This window comes from Ixodes scapularis, unplaced genomic scaffold (assembly GCF_016920785.2).
Source record: "Ixodes scapularis isolate PalLabHiFi unplaced genomic scaffold, ASM1692078v2 PGA_scaffold3__209_contigs__length_174095766, whole genome shotgun sequence".
NCBI lineage: Eukaryota > Metazoa > Arthropoda > Arachnida > Ixodida > Ixodidae > Ixodes > Ixodes scapularis.
Window position 1 is genome coordinate 67460331 of NW_024609868.1, and position 23903 is coordinate 67484233.

Sequence of the window (23903 nt, forward strand, 5' to 3'; positions counted from 1 at the left end):
TTTTTTTTTTTTTTAGTGTGACACAATGCTTTTTCAATGCCCTCGGGAAAATACATGTACAATGAAACACAAGATATAGCGGGAAAAAACGAGAATTTAGCCGCCAGCAGCGTTTGAAACTGCGCCTACGCAGGCTGCGCCTATTGAAATCACAGTCCACTCGGTTAGGGTTAGGAGGGACGCCGGTGAGAGTCTAGCCTCAAACTCAGTGACTGGGCTCGAAAACGGATTGTGGTCCCTGGGGTCGAGTGTTTTTTGGAAAGGTGTATTTCGGCGATGTTTCTTTGATGCGTTTAGCAAAATTTTCAGGAAAATCGGGGACCGTGGAAAAATTGCCAGAGTACGCCTTTACACATGCCCCCTCCTACAATATTTGATGCCACGGTTTGTGTGAATACCTCCTCCCGCTTTCCGAAACAGTAAGTGCGTCCCTAACGCTCGCCATCGGCAATGTAGAAGACGCCTCCATCTTGTCCTCGCCGACCTCAATGACGTACCCTTAGCCCACCTCAACATGGCCGAAACGTTACGTGACGCCAGCATAACCCAAAATGGCAGCGCACGGGAGCCTTTCATGCAAACGTATATATCAACTTGAGAACCGTTAACCTTCTCAACTCGTGTCCAAAAAGAGATTTCGAGAGGACTTTCGACGTATCTAACTTTCAGTGTTTACCGCAGTCTATTGCCTAAGCTGACAAAGCTTAAGCATGGCTTTAACGCAACGTCATTCGACTATGCATGCGGTCCTTCCTACCTGCTCTTGTTGAAAATAAACAGTTCGGTGCTGCAAAAAGTATATTCCATGAAGGTCACCACCGCGGCAGGTGATGTAACACCAATCCAAGTCGTGCATAGAAAGTGCTATGTTTAAAACATTATTAGAGTTCGGGTATTAACCTTCTGACGGAAGACCGTCGAACGGTATGGATGTCCGTACGGTTGTGCACCTTAAGTATCTACCAAGATTGAGAACGTGTATTAGCAACTCCAGCGAAATCGACGGCACCTGTCGGCTAGAACAGAAACCTGGTGCGGAAGGTTCGCTTGTCAGCCTTTTTGAGCGAATCAGACATTCACGGGTCCTGGCGGTCTAAAGACGAAACCGTGAAAGTGGGTTCGAAAACGCGTCATTAAATTGCCAATACACCCGTCTACTAAACCAGTTTGACAGAGAGGTGGAAAAGGTCTGCTGCGCTCTTTCCTTCTTGCAGTGTCGGAGCAAACGGGAGAAATACCTAGATAGCGGTCACGAAACTGTATTTTATCTGACTTTGCCACTTTTCGTACGTCAATGGCAAAATGAAAAAGGTCAGCTTCTACGTTAAACCAGCGCGACCGCTGAATTCAACGCACTCCAGGTGGCGGTGTAGCATTCAAAATGGCACTGCCCACGAAAAAAAAAACGGTTTATAAATTGTCGCAGAATGATTGTTACCGAGCGCAAGCCAGCTGGTGGCTGAAAGTTCGTATTCAATTCCTAAGCCGCGCTCAAATGTGCAGTGCACTGGACGATTTGAACTCAGTGAGAAAGCTTTCCAAAAAAAGGGAAGTAAGAATATTTATATGCTACTCCTTATATAAATATTCTCCGGAAGAAATCTTGTATCAAGTTTGTTTACTCTCATACGTTATTTTTATGTCCCACTACACAATATGAAGTTACAAAATTTCAATCATAATATCGTTTATGATTCATTTAAGGCTTCGGATCATTTTATGGGAGCTGTTCATATTCAACCCTCCGCATATTTAATCGCCGTTGGTCGCCCAGAGCCAAAAGATACTTACCGGATAATTTATTTGGCTTCATTATTTACATCGCTATAAAGAATAAAGGTTTATGTCAAAACTTGAACGTGCAAACCACTCCTTAGCGTGCTCTGACTTTCCTCTCTAGCAATAAAATATGAGCCTTTAAGTCGTCAGAAAAAGAGAAAAAAGAAACCGGGCGGTCCTTTTCTTTACGACTAAACGCTTTTGAGCCGGCGCTTAAAAACTTTAGTCTCTCGAATTTCAAACTTTACCCGCATTCAATCTTTGTAATGTCTTTGCCGAAAAAAAACGAAAACAAAAAACAAGAAATAATTGGGAGCCCCTAGATTACCGTGCCCCTCTGGATCTTAGCACTGTTTTTATCATCCTATATCAACCGATAACACTACAGGAATCAAAAAACAACTGGGGTTTTATTGAATATTTAGTGTTGATTACACTAATCGTGTTAAAAACAAATCTAACTTTGATCACTAGTGATTATTCTGTACTTTACAACTTTAAAGGCGAGAACGCGATAACTTCACTGTCTCAATAGACTTTGATAAATCGTTCGATTTAGTTCTATTGCCGACGTCCTTGCCATTCTCGCATCCAGCTCGTTACCCGCCCTCTCGCGGCGGAAACGGGAAGCGCTCTAGTGAGGGTCCCCGGGTTTTTCTTCTCAGCGGGTACGGCGGAACTGCTCGCGATCGTGGCTCGCCATCAGCCATTTCTAAATACAAACAACACTCCGCACTGTCCCAATGTAGCGCTGGAGCCGGTGTGGATGTGCACGGCCAGTCTGGAACACGCAATGCTAACGCAAACATAGAGTGCCTGCTGTCATTCGAATACGGAATATTAAAACTCTACTGTTTCATCGGTTTTCCATGCCAACGAAACGTGCTACAGTTAGCAGACGTGGAAGTGGGTAGGCGTTCCTTCGAACTGAAAAGGCTGAGATGGACAAAACGACGGCGCGCAAAAATTAAAGAAAATAAATCTAACAAAAATTTGTAAATAACAAAGAAAAATTTTTTTTTTTTTTTGTATTTTCGGATGTTTGATTTGGTCCGGAAGGATTGGAGGCAAATTTCGAAGTTTGGTCGATGTACAAACGTCGCGGCTTTGATAGAACCGTGTAGTCTAGCAACAATTGATGAAATCTTAAATGTATTTTTCAGACTACCTAGAATATTTAATTGATTTTAGATTTTGATTATGTTGTAACTTGTTAATTAAAAATGATGCAATTGGCTCCAGAGTTGATAATTTGCTAACTGTGTGTTGCCAGAGTTGTTCGCCCGTTTGAAATTAGACCACATGCAACAAATTATATTAGAGCCTGAAAAACTACGTGTTGAAATATCTTAATTGTACTAGTAATAATTCAAGTAGCGGTAATGTAGGCCTCAATAAATAACACAATCACAAAAACACGCCATTTAACCATACTAACCTTTACAGAAAGGTGTCATTTTTTCTTTCTTTTAGCATATGAAAAGCTTTGACATCGGTATCAATATAGATGAACACTGGATGTAATATAAAGACCTACGCACCACGCATTGCCTTAAAAAACACAGACTTCTGTTTTCTGGCTCAGATTTCATTTTTTGCCTATTTAGTGAAAACGGCGTTTTTTAACCTCTGGCGATGTTTCGTAAAATTTGGACTGATTTTGTTATTCTAGTGCTTGGAATCATGCTAGAGCAAATAATTATCCAAATGCCCCAAAACCATAAAACAACCCGCAGTTCATTATTATACATGACAGTTATATGAGTAAGAAAAATCAGCAAGAACACACAAATATCAGCGCTAATTTTTTCAACAAATGCAAAATCCTGTTGCTTCTAAAGTGTACGAAAGACCTTGTCTTTAAAGCGACACTGAACTCTTCAAACTATTTTGAAGTGCCTGGATCGGACACGCATGTCACAAAATAAAATTTCCCCAAGCAATGTCCTTAACCCAATAATCGCGCTGTGAGACACATCATGAGTTAGGAGAGAAACCGAAATTAACCCCTATATTGAGAAATTAAATCCAAAATAGAAGTTAGGTTCGATTTCGTTCCTGAATTAAAACGTGCTTCCTGGCGTATCTATTACTCTAAACAACGTTTTCTGTTTTCAAGATAAACAGGTGACCTGCGCGTGTAACACCCTAGCTTTCTTACACAAGCGTGAAAATTTAGTGTTGCTCAGTGAAGCCAGCACACTAGACACTGCAGGCTCAGCAACTGGTATACCGGTACATATCTCCGACCCTCACCATAACCGCCATTTCAGAAAACGAGTGCGCCACCTACAGACAGCTGGATCGCGAATGTCCCGTTCACCACTAAGTTAAAAAGGCAGTGCAAGGTGCGTGCTCGTCAGACCAGTTAACCGGGAGCTGTTGCATCTCTAGAGCAATTTCTGTGTGCCTCTATACTCACGCCCAGAGGGCGGGGTCAGACGACGACAGATTATTTCATAATGTTGCGGTGGTCAGGCGACTGAAGACGCATCAGTTCATAATAAGGCAGGTGTATTAGTTTATAATAATGTATTGATTGGTGCGGCACGTTTGTTGTTTTTTTGTTTTTTTTTTCGTTTGGGCATTTTAGCGGTGCCGTGTCTATACCAGTGCAAAGAACAGCTCGGCTGTGGCACGCAGTGACAAGTCGGGTAGATGTACGGCCGCTGGCTTTTCGATTTGTGATTGGTCGGTCTCGAACGACGTAACCCAGTCATCTACTTATTGCATTGGTTGTGTCATGGCGCGCCACGCACGCTTTCTACGGGAAAATATTGAACCGAAGAATTGTGTCGGGATTCGTGCAACATAATTCACGAACAATGCTTGGGTCAGATCCCTGCCCAGGCCAGTTTGGATTTAGATGAGCGTTGTACCGGCGTGAAAGTGTCGCCTTTTTTTTTAAGGGTACAACAGCCTCTCTTTCTTAACTCACGCAACTTCCTAGCTGCTTCATGCTTTTCCTTCGACGTTGAACTATGGTCGCAAGCTTTGCAGTTGCTATCAACGCAGTCGACACCAATATCTGAAAACTAAACTTCTTATCAGTGTTGCGTGCTATCTCATTCAGTTCTGTTTTTCTTTGTTAGTTAATTTAAGTTCAGTTGAACAAAGCGTAGTACAGTGGTTTATTTGGGTTCATGAAGTTCGGAAGATATAACCCAGTGGCACTCTTGTTTGCTCGTTTGTTCCGGTTTAGTCCTTATAGCGCAGAGAAAGGAACGGGGATGCTTAGGCGAGTATTCGAGTCCAATGAGGGGCTTGTGCTGGTCAGTAAAACGAACGACAAAAAAGACTTCCTGTCAGGTATTGACGGTGACGGAAGTTGTACTTCCGCCGCTGCTTCGTTTGCGTCACTCAACCGGTAATGGGCTTCTTCCGCCGTCAAAACCTTGGGATGTCACAACAGGGCAGTGTTGTGCCCGTTACCGAAAAAAAGTAACGAAATAGCGTTACTCGTTAGTTTGGTAAAAGGTAACGCGTTATCGAGCTACGTTACTCTTTTACAAACGTAACGATATACCGTTACCGTTACTTTTCAAACATAACGAACGTTACTTTTACGTTACTTTTACGTTACTTTTCTGTTCGAGTACCTATGTTTGGCAGAGATGTATGATAAGCCTCTTTAACAAGCTTGGATAAAGATAAAAATTTACAGAGTGGTTTCATAGTGTTTTGATGCGCGAACCAGCTTAATTTTCGGCATGCAGATTAGGCATTGAAACTGTAAATTACCTGATTCTGTCTCCTTTAGTTGATACATTTCATTCAGACCTGCTGGCCATGGCGACGGACTTTCGTTATTCATGCCCATCTCACGCGCAGAATGAGTCGGAGATGTTAGTCAATCGGCTTTTATAAACTACAGCATGCGAACGAGGACTGCTGGAACACAACCAGCCAACCAACACCCCTCATCTGTACGCCGGCTTTAGTAACAGTCCGGTTCATACTATTACCAGAGACTGATTTACTTCACTATTTCGACAGGACACCGGTTACCAGCACACTGGCTATAATCACTTGCTGCCTCTTACCAGCAGTAGCTCTTAGTTTTTCTGAGAAAAAAAAAAGAAAGGTTTCGTGTTTGCAAGTTTTCTTTCCATTTTTTTTATCATGACCTTAGGAAATTAAAGACTAATCAAGCGGAAGATTCTTCTGTGTACAAAAGTGGGTCATGAACTTTCAGGCAGCGAGGGGGAGAGCGAGGGTAAAATATTCCACAAAGGATGTTTCTTTTTTTTTTGAAACTAGAGAAATGAGCAAATCGCTTCGCCACTTGTTGTCCACTGTTGCAAACGGATGTCTCTCCACGCCCCCCCCCGCTGTCCTCCTCTGCTGCACAAAGCAGGGGGGAAGAGGAGGGAGAAGAGGGGGCTGTAACGCAGTCGTTCGTTCAAGCCTTGTGGGTGGTGGCACTATGAAAAAAAAAAAAAAAAGGAGAATGAACGGAATTAGCTGGTAGCGGGAGGTTTTTTTCGCCTTCGAGAAGTGAGTTTTTTTTGTTTGTTTTTAACATAATTGTGACGGATGCTGGTTCCGTGCAGCGATAAGCTGGTGCAGGATTTTGAGATAAGCTCCTGCAGGATTTCACCAGTTTTGGTCAAAAGTAACAAGTAACGAAATTTGACAGCCGATACCGTAAAAAAAGCAACGGAAATACTTTCCTCGTTAGTCATTCAGAATACTAACGAGTACGTTACTGCGTTAGCGAAAAATGTAACGCGTTACCAGTAACGTCGTTACTAGTAACGCGTTACCTCCAACACTGCAACAGGGTACGTTCGTGCTTTGCAAGAACTGCCTACACTTATCCGATTTTCGATTCTGATAAGCTGCAACAACGACCGCTGCTGATATAGACTCCGCCTGTATTCTTTTCGTTTTTTTTTTTTTTAACATACCCCCAACATTCACAACGCTGATGTGATCTTTTTTTTTTTTTTTACTTAGTAGGCGTAGCTTTTCACAGAAGGTATTTGTTGTCTTTAACGCAGAATCTGTTCATGGTCTGGATAATATCAAAAAGTGTGACGCCTAATTGTGACGAAAAGCGTTACACGAAGGCTTATGCAACATCAAGGATACATAGCCAGCAGCAGGCAATTCACAAACGTCTGAAGCATCTAGAAGGCATATTTAGTCATAATTTCTACATAATCGTAACTAGGAACAAACATTCAAAACCAGAAATATTCATTTTGGTGCTCAGCAGGAGACGAACCCCTGAGCACGCGATCCGCAGTTCGACATCTTTGCTCGGCACCACAAGTATAGGAGACGAACGAGGGCGCAATCGACTAAACCAAGTATGACTTGCAGGAGACGGTAGCCTGCGGTAGCACGCGATTCTCCGCGGCGAGTCATACTTAGTCCAGCATGCTTGGTTCAGCATGCTTAGTACACGGGCGACCGTCGGAGGCAAGTTATATTTAGCCCAGCATACTTAGTCTGCAAAGGACCGCCGGCGGCAAGTCATGTTAGTTTGGCAAACTTAGTTTGCAGGCAGCCGTCGGCGACGAGTCACACTTGGTCCAGCAAACCGAGTTCGTGGCAATTAGCAGCAAACCGTTCTTAGTCCGCAGGTGGTCTTCGGCAGCGACTCCTACACAGTCCAACATCATTATGCTTCAATCCTATCGCAGCCGACACTGCAATCCGATTAAGCCGATCGAACAGTACAAAAAGTGCATAATCACGGCGCTCGTTTTTTATCAGGGTCTGCTATCAGCGGCTCAACCAATTACTCGAGAAAAAAATGAAAGCTGTTTACAACTCCGTGTAACGCCTCATTGGGGCGCAGCTCTTGAGGAGGAGGAGGGATGGGTACCCTCCTCTTCCCTCGTGATCCTGTCTTCTACTCCTCCTCCCCTCCTCCTCCTCCTTTACCCCCTCCTTCTCCTTCACTTCCTCCTCATATTTCAAACTCCTCCCCTCGCCCCCTCCTCCTATTCTATTCTCCCCCTCTTCCTCCCCCTCTTCCTCCACCTCCCTCCTACCACTGGAGGGTCACGTGACCTGGGGGTGTCGCGTGGCCGGAGGGGGGGGGGGGTCACGTGACCTGTGGGGATCACGTGACCTCACGGTTACACCGACGGCGACGGCGACGCCGACGCCGCTCAAGCCGGAAACGGGCGCCTAAGAGCTGCGCTCTAAAAGCACAGGATCACGGATCCTCTGTTGTGCGCCATTGATTGTATTAGTCGGCAATAGGAAACCAACAAACACCATTAGAGCCGGGACGACGCACTTTTGACACTGCATGATGGACATTATCGAATCGTAGCGACGGCTGAGATTCGACTTACTTAATTCAAGGCCCACCGTGAACTCAAGAACGAAGCAGAAGCCACAAAAAACATTTTCTTTAAAACATGATCGCGACACACTCTACTCCTAAAGAAATTTGAGCTCGTCTTGATAATTCTGATGACCCCGGAGATCACTATAGCAGGGCATTGTGTGTGAAGCGCTTCCGAAACCACCCAAATGTTTCCGCAACCGAGCAAAGCAAATTATTTCGCACGCATAATACACGCACGACAACATTCTGTGTTCCTCGCGTTTATCAGAATGATCAAGGCAGATTTCTAAAAAAAAATAATTCAAACAATTTTTTTAAAGGGGATGTTCGGTACGAGGATGGTCGGTGCAGGAATAACTGCATGAAAATAGCGCTCGGTTCTCCATAGAGAATAACAATCTTATATCCATCGAGAAGCTCGAAGTCATGACGTATTACGGTACAACCCACATTTCGCATAATCGTAATAATTTGTAGATATCGCTATACTTTGTCTCATCCTACGATGGACTAAAAGTCAAAGCCACAGGTCGCTAGGTTCAATCACGTTACACGTTACTATAACATGCTTAACATTGATTAGGGGTGACGAATAATGCTCCAAATCAAAGAGTGCTGCAGCATTTCTGTAGCTTCGACACTGCAAACAGCCTGTATGTTGTGGCTTTCTTTGCGATGCGAAATTAGTGAGTCACTCAGCGCTATTCAATTCGAACCACTGTCCACCCATCCCCATTTGACGCGGGCACCGACACGTGCATTGAAGCAAAATACCACGCAATCTCAAAGTGGCTCGTGATTGGATCTGGTGGTCCGTAGCATTTGCCTTTAGTCCATCGTAGGGTGATTAGAAGTAAAAGGATGTGTCATCCGTGCATGTCTTGTCTTTAATCTTAATTTGAAACGCCTCGTGAATTTATCTCTACGCTTTACCTTTAAAACATTTCAAAATCTTGGTGGCACTGAAGGCAGGGGTACAGGAGCACCCGCTACAATGAGCAGCAGCAGGGTGTCCTCACGGTGGTGATCTTGTGTAAGTCCTGTGCTCACGGTCACGATCGTTCACACATCTATTCGTCTAACCCATATACGACAGCCACACAACATAAGAATTTGCTAAACAACCCCTGATGCACAATCAGTGAACTTATTCCGGTGTTTACTTCCACACTAATACTACTTAATGACTTAGTGTTTCGCGATAATTATACGGAGTATCTAAAAAAATTTACAGGTTCTTTTTTTCATTGCAAAAATATACTATGCATCGCCGAATGCTAATTTTTCGCCCGAAGGTAGCGCAGAAAAGGTCCGAACATGATGCCGAAGTTTCAGCAGAAACCGATAATTTATTCAGAAGTTAGAAGTGATTTTCTAAAAATTTCAATGGAAAAATGGAGCCCATTTTCGCCCGTATTCGGTTTCTGGTGCCACAGAGCTCCATCAATTCGAGAGCTTCGTTGGCCACCATTTTCCCATTGAAATTTTCAGAAAATCATTTATAACGTTTGAATAAAATATCGGTTCGCGCTGAAACTTTGACATCTGGTTCCGACCTCCAGCGCTCCCTTTGGGCGGAGAATGAGCGTTCGGAGACGCGTAGTTTATGTTTTGCAGTGAAGAAAATTCTGTAATGTATTTTTTCGGCGACACTCTGTACTTGTGTTTCTCTTGCCTTCGTCCTTGTTATTTCGGCGCTTTTTTTTTTTCATTCTTTGCTTTAAAGAAAATCATTACCAGAGGTCAAATAAATCTAAAGCAGTTGCCGCCCAGGCGACGAGCACTTGAAATATTGAACGATGGCTGTCTGCGTTTTTGTATCCCCAATTCAGATAGTGAAAGCAGAAAAAACGCCCAAATATCCTGCCCTGAATTATGCTGAGAAGAGTGGCATACGGTCGTTTCGGCCACGCGGCCCCTATCTAGGCAGCGCCTCCTGGGTGGATGAATCGACGGCACGCTGCCGAGATACTTAGAGATGCAAGAAAGGAATAAGTCACTCCCCTGCGCATGACGGTCGGCAGGGCTCGTGGGGCATTTCCTGCATCGAGTTTTGGCACCAGGCGACGAAAAGGCGAAAAATAATTGACGAATACCTTTATTCGCACAAACCATTAAATTGGCTTCGCAACCTATAGATTAGCGTCTGCTCTGTTTTATGGGCACCGCCATGTTTGTTCATGTTGACGCCATGTCACAGTAGGGGGCTGCGGTTTTTTTTTTAAAGTCTATTTTTTTTTCTAGAATCTTTCGCACATGTAGCAGTGCAAGAACGTCGGAAATTCGTAATCACGAGGCTCCAAGAACGCACCGATGCCAAGAGTGATGTAAAAAGCAAAAAAAAAAAGGGGGGGGGGTGCTAGGATTTCGGACAGTGGTCTATGGTGGTTGCCTTCAATTCCACAATTTCAACATAGCCCATCAAAACAATATTTAAAATGTTAATGAACATCGCCGTGATGGTCATTCTCCCATATTATATCAGTGCAGCCTGATACACATGCACTAACAACGGTGCCCATATGTGCACCGGTCACTTCCCCCCCCCCCCCTTTTCTTTGTTCCCCGCCTGTGTATCCAATGCCCCATTTTTTGTTGTTTTTTATTTTTGCAATGAACTGCAGCGGACAATGGACTGCAGCGGCATAAGCCATTCCAGCCAATCAAACGCTGTGATCGCGTCACATGACTGCGCGCTTCACACGTCACTGTGCCCCTCCTAAAGGTCACGCGACACGCGGCATTGGACTGGTTCCGACGGCTCGTAGCGTGCACCGCAGTACCGCCGAAAGGCGAAACTGAGTATACTTATCAAATAGCCTCCTCGTAGCGAGGTATACGCAGGTCAGTTGTTGCCTGTTGAGGTCTCCCAAACCCTCTGCCCAATCAACCGGAGTATTTCCGGGAGGTACTCTCTTCGAAGGAATTCCCCGATAAGATCTACAACATGTATGAGCTTCGGCTGGTGCACTTTATGCGCTGCAGACGGAGCAGGCGTACATTCTCTTATGCATACGTTGTTCTTATTTTCACGTTTCGTCTGTTGCAAAAAGCGAGAACCTAGGGACGACGAAAACAGAGGAGAGTAGCTTGTGTATATCTTCACTCGCGTAGAGCACCGGCCGCAATCGACATCCCACGATAAAACGTACCCCACAGAATACAACCACAATACTGTAACACATCTTAACACATAAAATTCCCGTTTTGTTTTAATTTGTGTTTGTTTTTGTTTTTACCTTGACGTATGTTACAGAGTGATTTGCCTTAGTCCACCAACCTCCAGGAAGAACAATCTCATTTGCAAATGTTTTATAAATGTTTTAGTGCGTTGTTTCCTGTATCGTCATGTAACTTTGTAGAAGTAATAAAATGGCGACCAAATGGACACAACTAGGAGCGTTCTTTGAATTTAGTTAATGGTTTTTGATAGGCTCCGAGCGCGCACCATAACATTTGTTTTGATGCGAAGTCACGAGCACTCACTATAAATCTCGCAATCTAGAAAAAAAAAAGAAGATATCATATTAGTAATGAAAATCTGAGGTAGTCGTCAACAAAATGACCTCAGAACTCAAGAAAATACATTTAGCTTAAACAGCGTCCAAACGGATCTGTCTTTTTCTCTCTTTTTTTCTCAAAGCGTCACACGTGACAGGTAGGCGAGTTGGAATTTATGCATGATCAAAGTCACGCAAGTATACCTAGAGCTGGCGTGCATCGTCTGCTTCGTCTACACGTGTCCTGACTCAATTCAACAGACTCCTCAATCATTGAATCGTCCCCAAATGGCAAACGTTCATCTCGCACTGTACGTGTGTTTCCATGTTTTTGTGTGCGCGCATGTATACTATAATATTTCGTGCGCCAGCCCGCCCGTCCTCTTTCGTGTGAATACAAAATTACAATCTTCCACGTCCAAGTTACGACAAGCAAGGCACGCAATATATACGATACATACGACAGGCGACGTATTCGTCTGTTCTAGTAGTTGTTGTAGATAGTATTATGGATTCTCTTGTAGATAACTCGTACCCGGTCAGTCGAGATAAAACTAAATAGCCGCGGGTTGAGGCGTCGCAACCATCGCGACCCTGAGTCAGCTCGACTTCTTTTCTTGTACATCCATAACCAACCGCCAGGGTAGTGACAACCCGTAGCGTTACTGACGGCACCTGCTGTCATTCATTTGCAATTTCTTGCAACATCTCATTATACGACGTAACTTCTTTTTACTGTGGTACATGAGTACACGTGTACTGTGTTGATGATGGTCTGAGTCAGCATCCAGATACAAAGACTTATTTGGAACATTAGGACCACCATGGAAAGTTATGTTCAAGAACAAAACAGTCTTTCTGGCGAGCAAATTGATGGACTTTTATCGCAAAAAAATGAAAATCGAGCAGTAACCAGAAAACCGTATCATCTCGCTATTAATGGTCAAGCTGCGTACCAACTCAAAACAAGAGTTAACAATAGACAAGAAAGGACTCCTGTCATTGAGAGCTGCAAGGTTCCTTTATAAGCAACACACAACAATATCCACCTTGACCGAAACAACGCCTGTCAGTACGATGTTCGATCGCAAACGGGCTACAAACTTTAGCGGATTTTTTCCTTCGCCAGTAAGAGCAGGTGATCCACCTCAAGCTCAAGCCAAGATACCTGCTACAAAAGTCTTCAAGGATGGAAGGCCTCTCTTTTTCGCCAAGTTTACTAGAACTCTATCGCTCTTGGCTTGTAGAGAGAGATTAAGAAATAGTTCGGCAGCATCTAAACCATATACGATGACGTTCGGCTTCATCGACTAGAACTGCAGCGAGTGAAATTGATGGTTCTGACTTTCCCCATTTCTGCCGTCGAACACCCGACTACCTTACGCAATATGACACAACAGCTGGAGATCTCGGAAATGTACCCAAGCCTCGGAAAAAAATCATTCAAAAATAATTCAATAACCAGGCGTCCGTCGAACCATTATAATTAATATGTCTAAAGTTGGATAAGTGTGGCATATGACACAACGGGTGTTTGGAATGAGCGCGCACTGTCAAGAGCAGGGCTCTCGGGCACTGCATTGCTGACTGCCGCCGAAAAGGCATTCAATCACAAAGGCTCACTTTCTATAGATGTGGAGAAGGAATGTTGCACAGAACCGCGAGAGATAGCTCTTCTGCGAAAAAAGAAGCAAACGATAAAATCGGGGCTTAAAATAACACGCCTGATGTGACAGCTCTTAGGATTAGTTCTTTCAAATACGCTCGATGGCAGCGACGTCGCTAGAAACGTTTAAAAACCGAATAGCCTGTGTGCCATCACCGTCTCTTTCGTAGTTCCTCTCCAACACTGTGACACAATTTCAAACGAGACCTTTTATTTTTGCGTGTTTTAGCCTTGGGCTGAGCTTGCAAACCTTTTGTGCTGTGATCCTGACAACTTCGAAAACGTTGTCACCTGCGACATCGCTGATTCCCGGACAAATAACGACCATGCGATCGGCATCTGCAGAGCAGGTGGAGAACCTACTCGAACACCTATTCCTACAAAACTTGAAAGTATAAAACAGAGAGGACGAAGACAGGAACAGGGCATCTTTCATTTAGCAACAACATACAATGGCACAACGATAAAACAGCCCCCCAAGGGTCTCAACGTTTTCAAAGAGGAAAATGAGATAATAGTTATAAAGGAAATGGAATACACTAAAAGTTTGAAAAGCGCTGGCGTCACGACAAAGTATCACTAATCCAGTTATCTCTGATTATTTAGAATTCGACCTTTGTCATTGTCAGTGATAATGAAGGGGCAGAATTATAGTTGTTTGCAGTCCAAAAGGGAAATGTACTATAAATATAAGAGTTCTAAAAAGCTGTAGCGTTACGACGAGGTGTCAGCAATCTAGTCATTTCTGGTGTTAGGAATTTGACCTCTGTCTTTGTCAATGATAACGAAGGTGCAGAAATGTTGTTGTTTACAGTCCCCATGGCAAATGATTCAAAGATATTTTTCCCAAATCTGTTTTTGTGCCCGCCCAGTATTTTAGTATAAAAAAAAATGAGGAGTACAGTCATCGCATGTGCGGTTGTGAACCACAATAGGGTGATAGGGCTCATTTGAAGCCTCTGATGCTTCCGAGTTGTGTACTCTGAGTCTTTGAGTGGGAGAGAAATCATTGAATCTTTTGCCCTGGGGACTGTAAACAACAACATTTCTGCACCTTCATCATCATTGACAAAGACAGAGGTCGAATTCTAAATAATCAGAGATAACTAGATTAGTGATACTTCGTCGTGAAGCCAGCGCTTTTCGAACTTTTATATTTAGTGTATTTCCTTTCCTTTATAACTATTATCTCCTTTGTCTCTTTGAGAACGTTGAGACACTTGGGGGGGGGGGGGGGGGGTCTGTTTTATCGTTGTGCCATTTTATATTCAAGCTAAATGAAAGATGTCCTGTTCCCGTCCTCGTCCTCTCTGTTTTATACTTTCAAGTTTTGTATCTATTAAGCAACACGCTCGCTTTCAATTGTAACACCTATTCCTACTGACAAATAAGTGTCCATGAAGCTGTTTGCGCTCTGACGTCTCTGGGCTCCCTAATTAAACGGCCGTACGGACATTTGCGTGTTTGATTGCGTTTAAGTGCGGAATGACGTTCCCGGGCTTTCCTGAACAAACGCGTGTTCCCTGGCACGACTGGGCGACGCTTGCCGTTCCGCAGTGCACCAGAACGCACAACAAGAAGGCTCCAGAGAGATTATTCTCGAGAGCGGAGAGGCATTCGAAATTGCGACGAACCGATCGCAAGCAAAACGCGATCCGTTTGAGACGCATAACGAAGGAACGGCTGCTGGATTTTATATCCTCAGCAGCATTCCTTTATTTGAAAGCACTTTCTAGAGTCAGAGAAGTTTTTTTAGAGTTTGTGCTGGTCCAGGAAAACACCCTGTAAAAAAATGTGGCCGCAATTTAGCTGCTTGACAGACTAGCAAAAAGCTTAGAAACCCGTTAAAACGTAAAACTTGGCAGTGTTGTTGTTGTTGTTGTTGTTGTTGTTTTTACGCTCGCGCAAGACGGATTAATTCGTAGTCCCACTGCTCGGACATCATAAAAAAAAAAGAAGCTGTTCGCTGCACACAGGATGAAATAACGGTCTGCGGACATGCGTCTAGCACGTGACAAGGCCGTCGTCCAAGGAAGACACCCTAGGCAATGTCTGCTGCAGGTTGTAAGGTTGGCGGGTGGGTTAACAAGAGCCAATTGGGCGACCTGATTGTGTCCCCACAGCTTTAGATGGGTTCTGTTTTGCCCGCAGTTTTACATTACAAGGTAAACTAATCAAGGGGGGGGGGGGGGGGGCAGCGCAGCGCGACGACATGAAGGTGAGCTGAGAAGTCAGGTGGGGCATGTCGTGAATGCGTCGACGGCGTTGATTCCACTCCGACTGCAGATGTGTTCGGCGATCTAGCTCATTAGTTCTCGCCGTTTACGTGCAAGCGAGGTAAGTTTTTGTTCGACGTGATTTGAAGCCAGAGGTACGCCGTCGCGCTGCGCTGCGGTCACGCTGTGCCCAACATAACAGTCACCCAAACTCAACATCGCCCTTGTTCAATATCATCCTTTTTTTCTTCTTCTTCTGACCGTAACCCGGCCGACAGTTCAGAACACAAAAGTAGCGGCCCACACCTCGTCAACCTTGGCCGTCCCCAGGCTCTAAAACATGGCGAGTAATGCCAATGGACCTTTTCCGAGAAGCGTTCAGCACACGCCCGAGCTCCCGATGCCAAGCGGCGGAAGTCGGCACGCAAAATCGAGGAAATTCGGAAGAAGGCTGTAGATCAGCGAGTAGAACACGTAATTGCAGCATATATATAATTGTGCTAAACACAAAAAAGGAAGTGGACGGAAAGAAAAACACGATGTTTGGGTGGACGCCACGGATGCCCCTCTAAAGTCGTGTTGGGCACGCGCCGCAGCTCAGAGAGCGAAGAAACTAGTAGCGAAGCTCCAACTACCGATTGGTAGCGCAGGTAGGTCACTTCCTCGATTCTTAGTTCTTGCAGCCACCGCCTGGTGCCGTCAGTATGTGGAAAAGGTCTATTTAGTCTGCTACTGCCAAATTCATCTGCTCCAAGCGCATTCGGGAGCAAAACAAACAAAACAAAAAAGAAAAAAAAACGACACACGTTTCGCAGACGACTTCACATTGCCAGCCGCTCACGCGGCTTGGAAAATGTACCAAAGTTAAGAAAAATCTCGATATATAATCGTATGGTAAATTGGTTTCGGCATGATTTAGTAAATTCTACTTAAAATTGAAAAAAAAAGTGAAAGCCGTTTACAACTTCCTGTAACGCCGAATTGGAGCGCATCCCTTGAGGAGGAGGAGGGAAGGGTACTGAGACCCTCCTCCTCCTCCTCCCCTCATTCTTTAATATGGAATGAGGGGAGGAGGAGGAGGAATATCCGGGGGGTCACCTGACCTCGGGGGGAGGAGGTCACGTGACCTCGGGGGGGGGGGGGGGGGGTGTCACGTGAGTCCGGGGGGAAGGGGGGTTAAATGACCTTAGGGTGACCTCGGGGGGTCACGCGGGGGTCACCTTGGGGGGTGACGTGACCTTGAGTTGACCTTGAGAGGGTCACGGGACCTTGGGGTGACCTTGGGGGCCGCGTGACCTGGGGGTCACGTGACCTTGGGGTGACCTTGGTTACGCCGATGGCGACGGCAACGGCGACGCCGCTCAAGCCGGAAACGAGCGCCTAAGAGCTGCGCTCTAAAAAATATGTATATCGCTGACACGGTGCGTTTTCACGCCGAGTGCCATACGAACCCGAGTTCATCACCTTCAGTATGCCGCCGCGCCATCTATCATAAGGCATGCCGAAGCAGGCACGTGCCGAAGGAGGCACGTAGCCAGGGGGGGGGGGGGGGGGGGGGTCCCATAGGGCCAGGGCGCCTTCCCACCCCCCCCCCCCCCCCAGCCCCAAAATCTTCCATTTTGGTGGGATTTCCTCTCCCCCTCCCCCTCATACAGAGTTTGTCATGAGCGGGCACCCCCCCAACCCCGGAAACAAAATCCTGGCTACGTGCCTGTGCCCAAGGGCACGATCCGGTTGCACCGCTGCGGCAGGTTGTAGCAGTCATTTCCCCACCTGCCTAACTTACACGCTGATCTGCAGACTGTCTTTTGTATCATGTATAAACAGTGTGACTGCGGATTCACTCTCCGTTTGCCGGTGCGAGATGCTCTTTACAAAATCTGGTTTTAGTCAGTGCGCGTACGCGTCTAGTGTGTAGTAGTAGTAGTAGTAGTAAGTGTTGTAGGATAAGTAGTGGGGAATCGTGCACGCGCGCTTGGCGGATTTGTCACAGGCTCCCTCTAGTGTGTATGCCGAGACAAACGCGTTTCAGCAACGCGTGTGACACTGGTATAATCAGGTCTTCTGCTTCGATCCTGATGCGTGAAACGGGTTGGCTACAAACTTTCTGGCACAATATATAAAACCTATTGTGATAATTTACGTTTGATTGGGGCCATTGAACTACCAGTCTGTTCTACTCCATCTACTGATTGAAAATGGAAAATATGCGTCCTCAAATTGGGGAACTTGTCATGGAAATAGAAGACGCCGTCTTCTATTCTCTTGTCATGGTAACAAAAGACGGTAATAATTTTTTTTATTATTTTTAACAAGCCTGGTACGTTTTGTGTTTTTCCATGCTTCAATACATAGTATGAGGTCAACATATCGAACTTATAATTTATATCGCCTCGTAAACTAATAAAATAAACTTTAGAATATAACGCGGGCAACAAGCTGGTGATGGCTCTACCAGCTGAAAACATGTTTCTGGAATTATATTTTTATATATACAAAATAAGGTGGCGGTAGTTGTTAAAGCCGTTTATGAAATTACGTAATTGAAATACACCTGGAGAAGAAGCTAATCAAAAGTCGCACTCCGCAATGAATTTTCGAAAAACCCTTTTGGATACAAAAGTTCAAAAAGAAATTTGTTTTCGACACAAATTTAAAAAAAAAAAAAAATTCTGCTCGGTTTTATATATTCCGTAGATTATACAAGATCTGCGAATGAAAAACCATTTTAGAGTACCTTCATGTAACTCGTGTTGCAAAACAAAAATGTGCGCTCAGGCAATCATGCATAAAAAATGTGTTTCCTCAAATCGAATCCGGGCGCGGTTCCAAGAAAAACATTGATTTCAGCGCCCTCTTTTTTCCGGGGCCCGCAAGCATAAATAACACGCACCAACGTCCGGGTCGAGTTACAAAGTAATTTCAGAATAGCCACGACCGGCAAAAGCAAAAAAGCACAACATACAAACACGACTTTTCGAAATTTGTTGTCTGCTCCTCTAATGTGGAGGAACGTCGCCCTACGCAATTGGTTTTAGGAATGGAATTAAGTTGCAATGATTGCCTTGTGGTTCGCTTTAAGTGGCATAAAATCAAAGATTTTTCGTTAATCCGATACAAAATAAAATTACGCAAATCACTTCACAAAAACGTTATTTTTCGCAAATGCGTGTTTTTCGTAAGAACGAACTGAAAACAAATTTCAATTTGAAAACCTGAAGGGAAATCAAAGTAGAGTCTTTGTATAACTCGCATGTGTAAAGGTAATATATAATTTTATTTTATTCTCAGGGGCAACGCAAACAGCGTTTATATTTACGTCCAAGCTCTCTCCCTGCAGCGCTCTGAGGTCAGGCAACACCACACAGATGGAAACCGTAATGGAAGGCACCTTTACTCAAATTTACCTAAAAAGCCGCAGTAAAAAAAATGAAAAAGTTTCTTTATGTAGTGTATTAATTTCTTTATGTAGTGTATTCGGATGTATGTAGGCGCATTTTAAAGTAACCAGATGTTAGTATATGAAGACACACATGTTTAAAAACTCCAAAAACATTAATTCTGCCAATGACAAAGAAAAAAACTCTAAGGACTACTTCTCGCAGCGTATGAACTGCGCAAAACTTCCTTTTTTTTTCTGTGTGACAACGACTTTAGGCGAAATTTTAATAGACCAAACTAGCCAACTGGCTACGGGTCCATCAGCTTTTTTTAGTAAAATGTTTGTGCACCTTACTGATAATAAAAATTGTGTGCCAAATTGCTATGTAATTATTTTGACTGCGTGAAACCTGCTTGCATCACAAACGTTTAGCGTCACGTGACCTCAAACCAATTCACTTTCCCTGCTAAATTTAGCGGTGAAACTGAATTTGTGTATGAGTCACGTGACACGAAATCACGTGACATTTCTATCCCCGCTAAATTTAGCGGTAAAACTGAGACGTCATGTGGCGTCACGAGCCCCGGATTTACGAAACGCGGCTTCGCGCAATTCGGAGCAGCTAACCAAACAACGTTTCACATTAAAACGAATTGAGTTGAATAGACCTTTCCGGAAATATGTGGCGCCCCCAGCGTCTGCTTTACGCATTGTGACGTTCAGATGTACGGCACATGAAATTATTCAAGAAGCGAAGACGAAGTTGACGTGGCTTTAACAATTCGTGCTTTCAGAACGCAGAGAAAGCAAAAGTAAAGCAAAACAGAGTGCGCAATAACCATCATTTCCGTTCGTTTTTTGTTGTTGTATTGTTTGAGTATGTAATGATAATAAAGAATGACTCGTGCCACTGCAAGAATATACGAAGTGTTCGAGCCGGGACGAGCGTACATCGGAACAACCCCACAATTCCCCTCGTTGCAAGGTCTCCTGGGATTTTCTGAAAAGGTCTATTGAAGCAGTAGTGTTCAATGTTCTAGTACATCATGTGCAGAGGATCAGCGCGGATTAAAGATTGACGCCAGCTCTGCGTCAGCTTTTGGTGGAGACTCGGGTCCTGCCTGGTTGGACGCGAGTTGCAGCCGAAGTCTGACGTAGCAGTCGTGTCCAATACGTGCCCCGCGATGGACCTGTGTTGGTGACGGAGTAAATGCAGCGCTACGACTTCCTAGCCATTCTCGTATTCACCTAAAGAACAGCAGTGAAAGGGGTCTTGCTTCTCGGGGAACGTGGCGAATTTCTCCCTTTATCTGGTGAATTCGACTATGCGTAGGTGTATCTTAAATTATTTTTATACGATTTTTTCAAGACGCCCACGTTTCAAACGCCAAGACCATCGTTTCGTTCTTGGACAACCAAATCTTGTAAGGACTAGCTGGCACAGCGCCTACGTAACGCGCAAATATATATATATATATATATATATATTTTTTTTTTACGTCACTCATAGACTTAGATTAGTCTTTTGTAACGTAAGCGCCCATCTAATCGGCGCTTTGCACGCGGGCAGCATTAATGTAGCGTGAAAACAATTCGACTGCTACATACTGGTATTTTTTTTAAACTCGAAATCTCTGCAATGTCGAATGTCTAAAAGAAAAAGTCTCAAAAGAAGGTACTACTTTTTCTATTTTCTTTTTAATACGAGGGTTGTATATATTATATTGTGCTCAAATATTTTATATTTTTATTGCCTAACGTAAAATCTCCGGTTTTATATGCCTTCAGGCCTGTCTCTTTCAGCTGAACACACAGTTACAATTAAGTACACCCCAGCTAAACTGGTTTCGAACCAAAGCGAAACTGGCGGTCTCGCTATATTTTTGCATCAGTAAAACGTTTATTGAGATTTTTTTTTTTTTGTTTTTATACATACAATACGTCGATTTAGAAACTATCATAACACGCAACAACAATTTCATAACAGTCATAACGTAAATCATCTCTCCAGTCAATGGGAACTGAGAAGGTGTGGTTATAATTAGAAAAAACAGAAATTGCTGTTTTCCTCCCTACTCTGCCTCTCGCAACGTAAATATTGCGCAAAACCTTTTTTTTTTTTTCTGGGGCGGGGGGGTGGGGTATTTTTTGCCTTATGTGTTTAAGGGTAAATTCCTTGTCGCTTCAAGGGATGTTTTGGAAGTATTTCTGCATAATTAGAGTAAAATCATATGCTAGGTTTCCCTTGCAGGTGCTTAAAATTTTTTTATAGCAATTACTGGATTCTTCGGGACTCCGGAGGTAGGGGGTGGAAATGACTCAAAACTGAGAAATATGTTGTGTCGTCCAACTTATATAACTCGATGACTGATGACGAAGAAAACCATGCACACTTTTTTGTTCTTGTTGGTATTTTTATTTTTGTTACATAACTGCCACCAAAACGTATGTAAAATATCATCAGAAACAATCTAGGTTCCTGACTCCTTCTTTATTTTTCTTTGCCGATCGCAGAAGACATTAGCAAACTTCTTTCTTCTTGCTATTGAGCAAAACGTGAGGACGCAGGTGAGCTGCTGTAAGTTGATCATTGTAGAATTACCCGACACTGCGGTGGGGTCATCGCAGTCTTGGGTAATTCTACAATGATTTCTTACTCTGTTGGTGTCGAAACCTTCCCGGAGACAACGACAGATTCGGGGCTGCTAGAGCGAACGTGTTGTGAATACTCAAGGAATTGATTACCGAGAGAACGTTCAGTAATTGCGGTCTCAACCATCGATGTGTCGCGGACCCCTTGTGGATCGGCGGAGATGATAAAGGATTCCGTTCGTGGTGAAGGGAAAGTAAAGATATTGGTTAAATATGATAATAATATACTAAATGGATATAACTAAGGGCTAGTGTGAAGTAGACATCTCTTATGTACATACAAGAAACCTCGCCCGGAAAATGAAACCTTTATTCACGACCTGAAAAAATACAACTTTTATTGCCGGGCTTGATTGATAAGGCAGGGCTTCCCGGATCCCAAAAATGCCTTCGGGGAACCCACAGGTTCCGCAAACCCCCATTTGAGAACCACTGCCGTAGAGAATCAAGTGGGGGAATACACGCGTATTCATCCTTTGTACTTACGAAATCCAGATATAGTTGACATAAATAAATAAATAAAAAAAAAATTTCATAGTAAATCGCCTTAGTGACATATCGCTCTTTTGAAAGAAGGCTCTCTGTCAAGATTCTTGACAGGGAGCCTTCTTTCAAAAGAGCGATATGTCACTTAGGCGATTTACTTTGAAATGCTTATTTTTATTTATTTATTTATGTCAACTATATCTGCTTTCGTAAAAACAAACCCATCTACTTACAATTATATCTACTGTTGCATAATAGGTATTTTTTCACATGTTCGCGTTACTTTAGAAAAAAATTAATTTCAAATCAAATGCACTCCTTTCAAATACGCAACCTGAGTGTCATCAATTTAGAGACAGGTTTTAGCAAAGAAATGCATTTTTTCGTTCCTTGTTTTATTATTTTATAATTTATTACATGCACAGTGCTTTCGGTGTTCATCCACTGCGTTTAGTGCTTCTTACCCGGTCTAATAATCGAATCATTGGGCTTCAACTTCATACCATTGAGGTTTGCTAAATTATTTTTTACGTAGAACTAGGATTGATATCTAGTTTAATCGTGGAGTTTCAGTATAAAAGTGACGTAATTAGAGCACCGTGCACCGCAACAATTGAGTGGAGACAAACGTTCTTAAAAAATATCGCACGTTCACTTTCTCACTAAGGTTGCGGAGAGCTATCAACGGCGATCCACATTGGCGGATAAGGCACCAGGGAGGTCATTTAGAATGAATAATGAGGCTTGTATTGCTTCACAAAAAAAAAGGCGTATCAAGTGGGACATAGTATTTAATGCCAAAGCTCAAGCACTTTTTTTTATTCTTCGGCAAACCTTTTCGTGAATCACAGCGATTTCCTATCTGCATTATTTGTGAGAAAATTAAATGCCGGCGCTTTTGTACAGATACACTGAAAGGGTTGTTGAAATATATTTGTACACATTATAATCTAAATTATCTTTCAGAAAGATAAAGACAGGGCATTTAAGATGTCTGGACAGCCCTATGGTTACTGCATTTTCTTACAGTTGCTGAAGTATGTAATTTATATTCAACAAGCGCTGCTTTCTTTTTTTTCTTTGTGGTTACTGGTTGTATTTTTCGGCAGAAACAATCTACCGGATTTTTAAGAACAATACATTGAAAACCTCATGCTCCAGCCTCAGATATTCTTCATTATGTTAGTAATTTTGTCCAAATAATCTACACCACTGAACAATAAAAGTAAACTAGATGAAGCTATTATCAAACGTCCTCAGCTACTTTTCCTTTAAAGAAATATTTTTTTTCGTTACATCTACTTTTATACAAACGAAGTCCAACATAGAAATGCCAACTACTGTAATAGTAATTATACTCTAATATCTCAGTCACAGTAATTGAATTACTACCCATGCGTGTGTTAGAGTGTCAAAATCTGAACGCAGGTTTGTTGTTTCGGGGGTCGAGGGGCTGCAAACAATGTCATCACACGTGCAAGCCTTGTCCTTCGTGTAGTTTTGAAATTTGCGTGAGGCCTGTCGTTCTTGACTAGTCCTCGGTACAAGACATGGTTGACCGATTCGGGCGTCAAATGACCTGGCCATCCGTGTGCATGGGAGCCAACAAGGCGCCCACAATTGTTAGCGCAAACACGAAGTCGGCGAAGAGAGAATGGGAGCCCGCAACTTTTAGCGCAAACACGACGTCGGAGCTTTCTTTTCATCTTACTTCGAAAGTGAATTGGCAAGCACCAACGTTCATTGATTGGGCTAGTTTTTCAATTGAACTATTTACGCAACACTATTATCGCTACAATGATTACAAACTTTAGTCGTCGAGTAAACTATTTATGTAACACTATTAGCTACTATGAGTACAATCTTGCAATTTATAACAAGCAAAGAAAAAGAAACAAAGAAAACAAGAGCT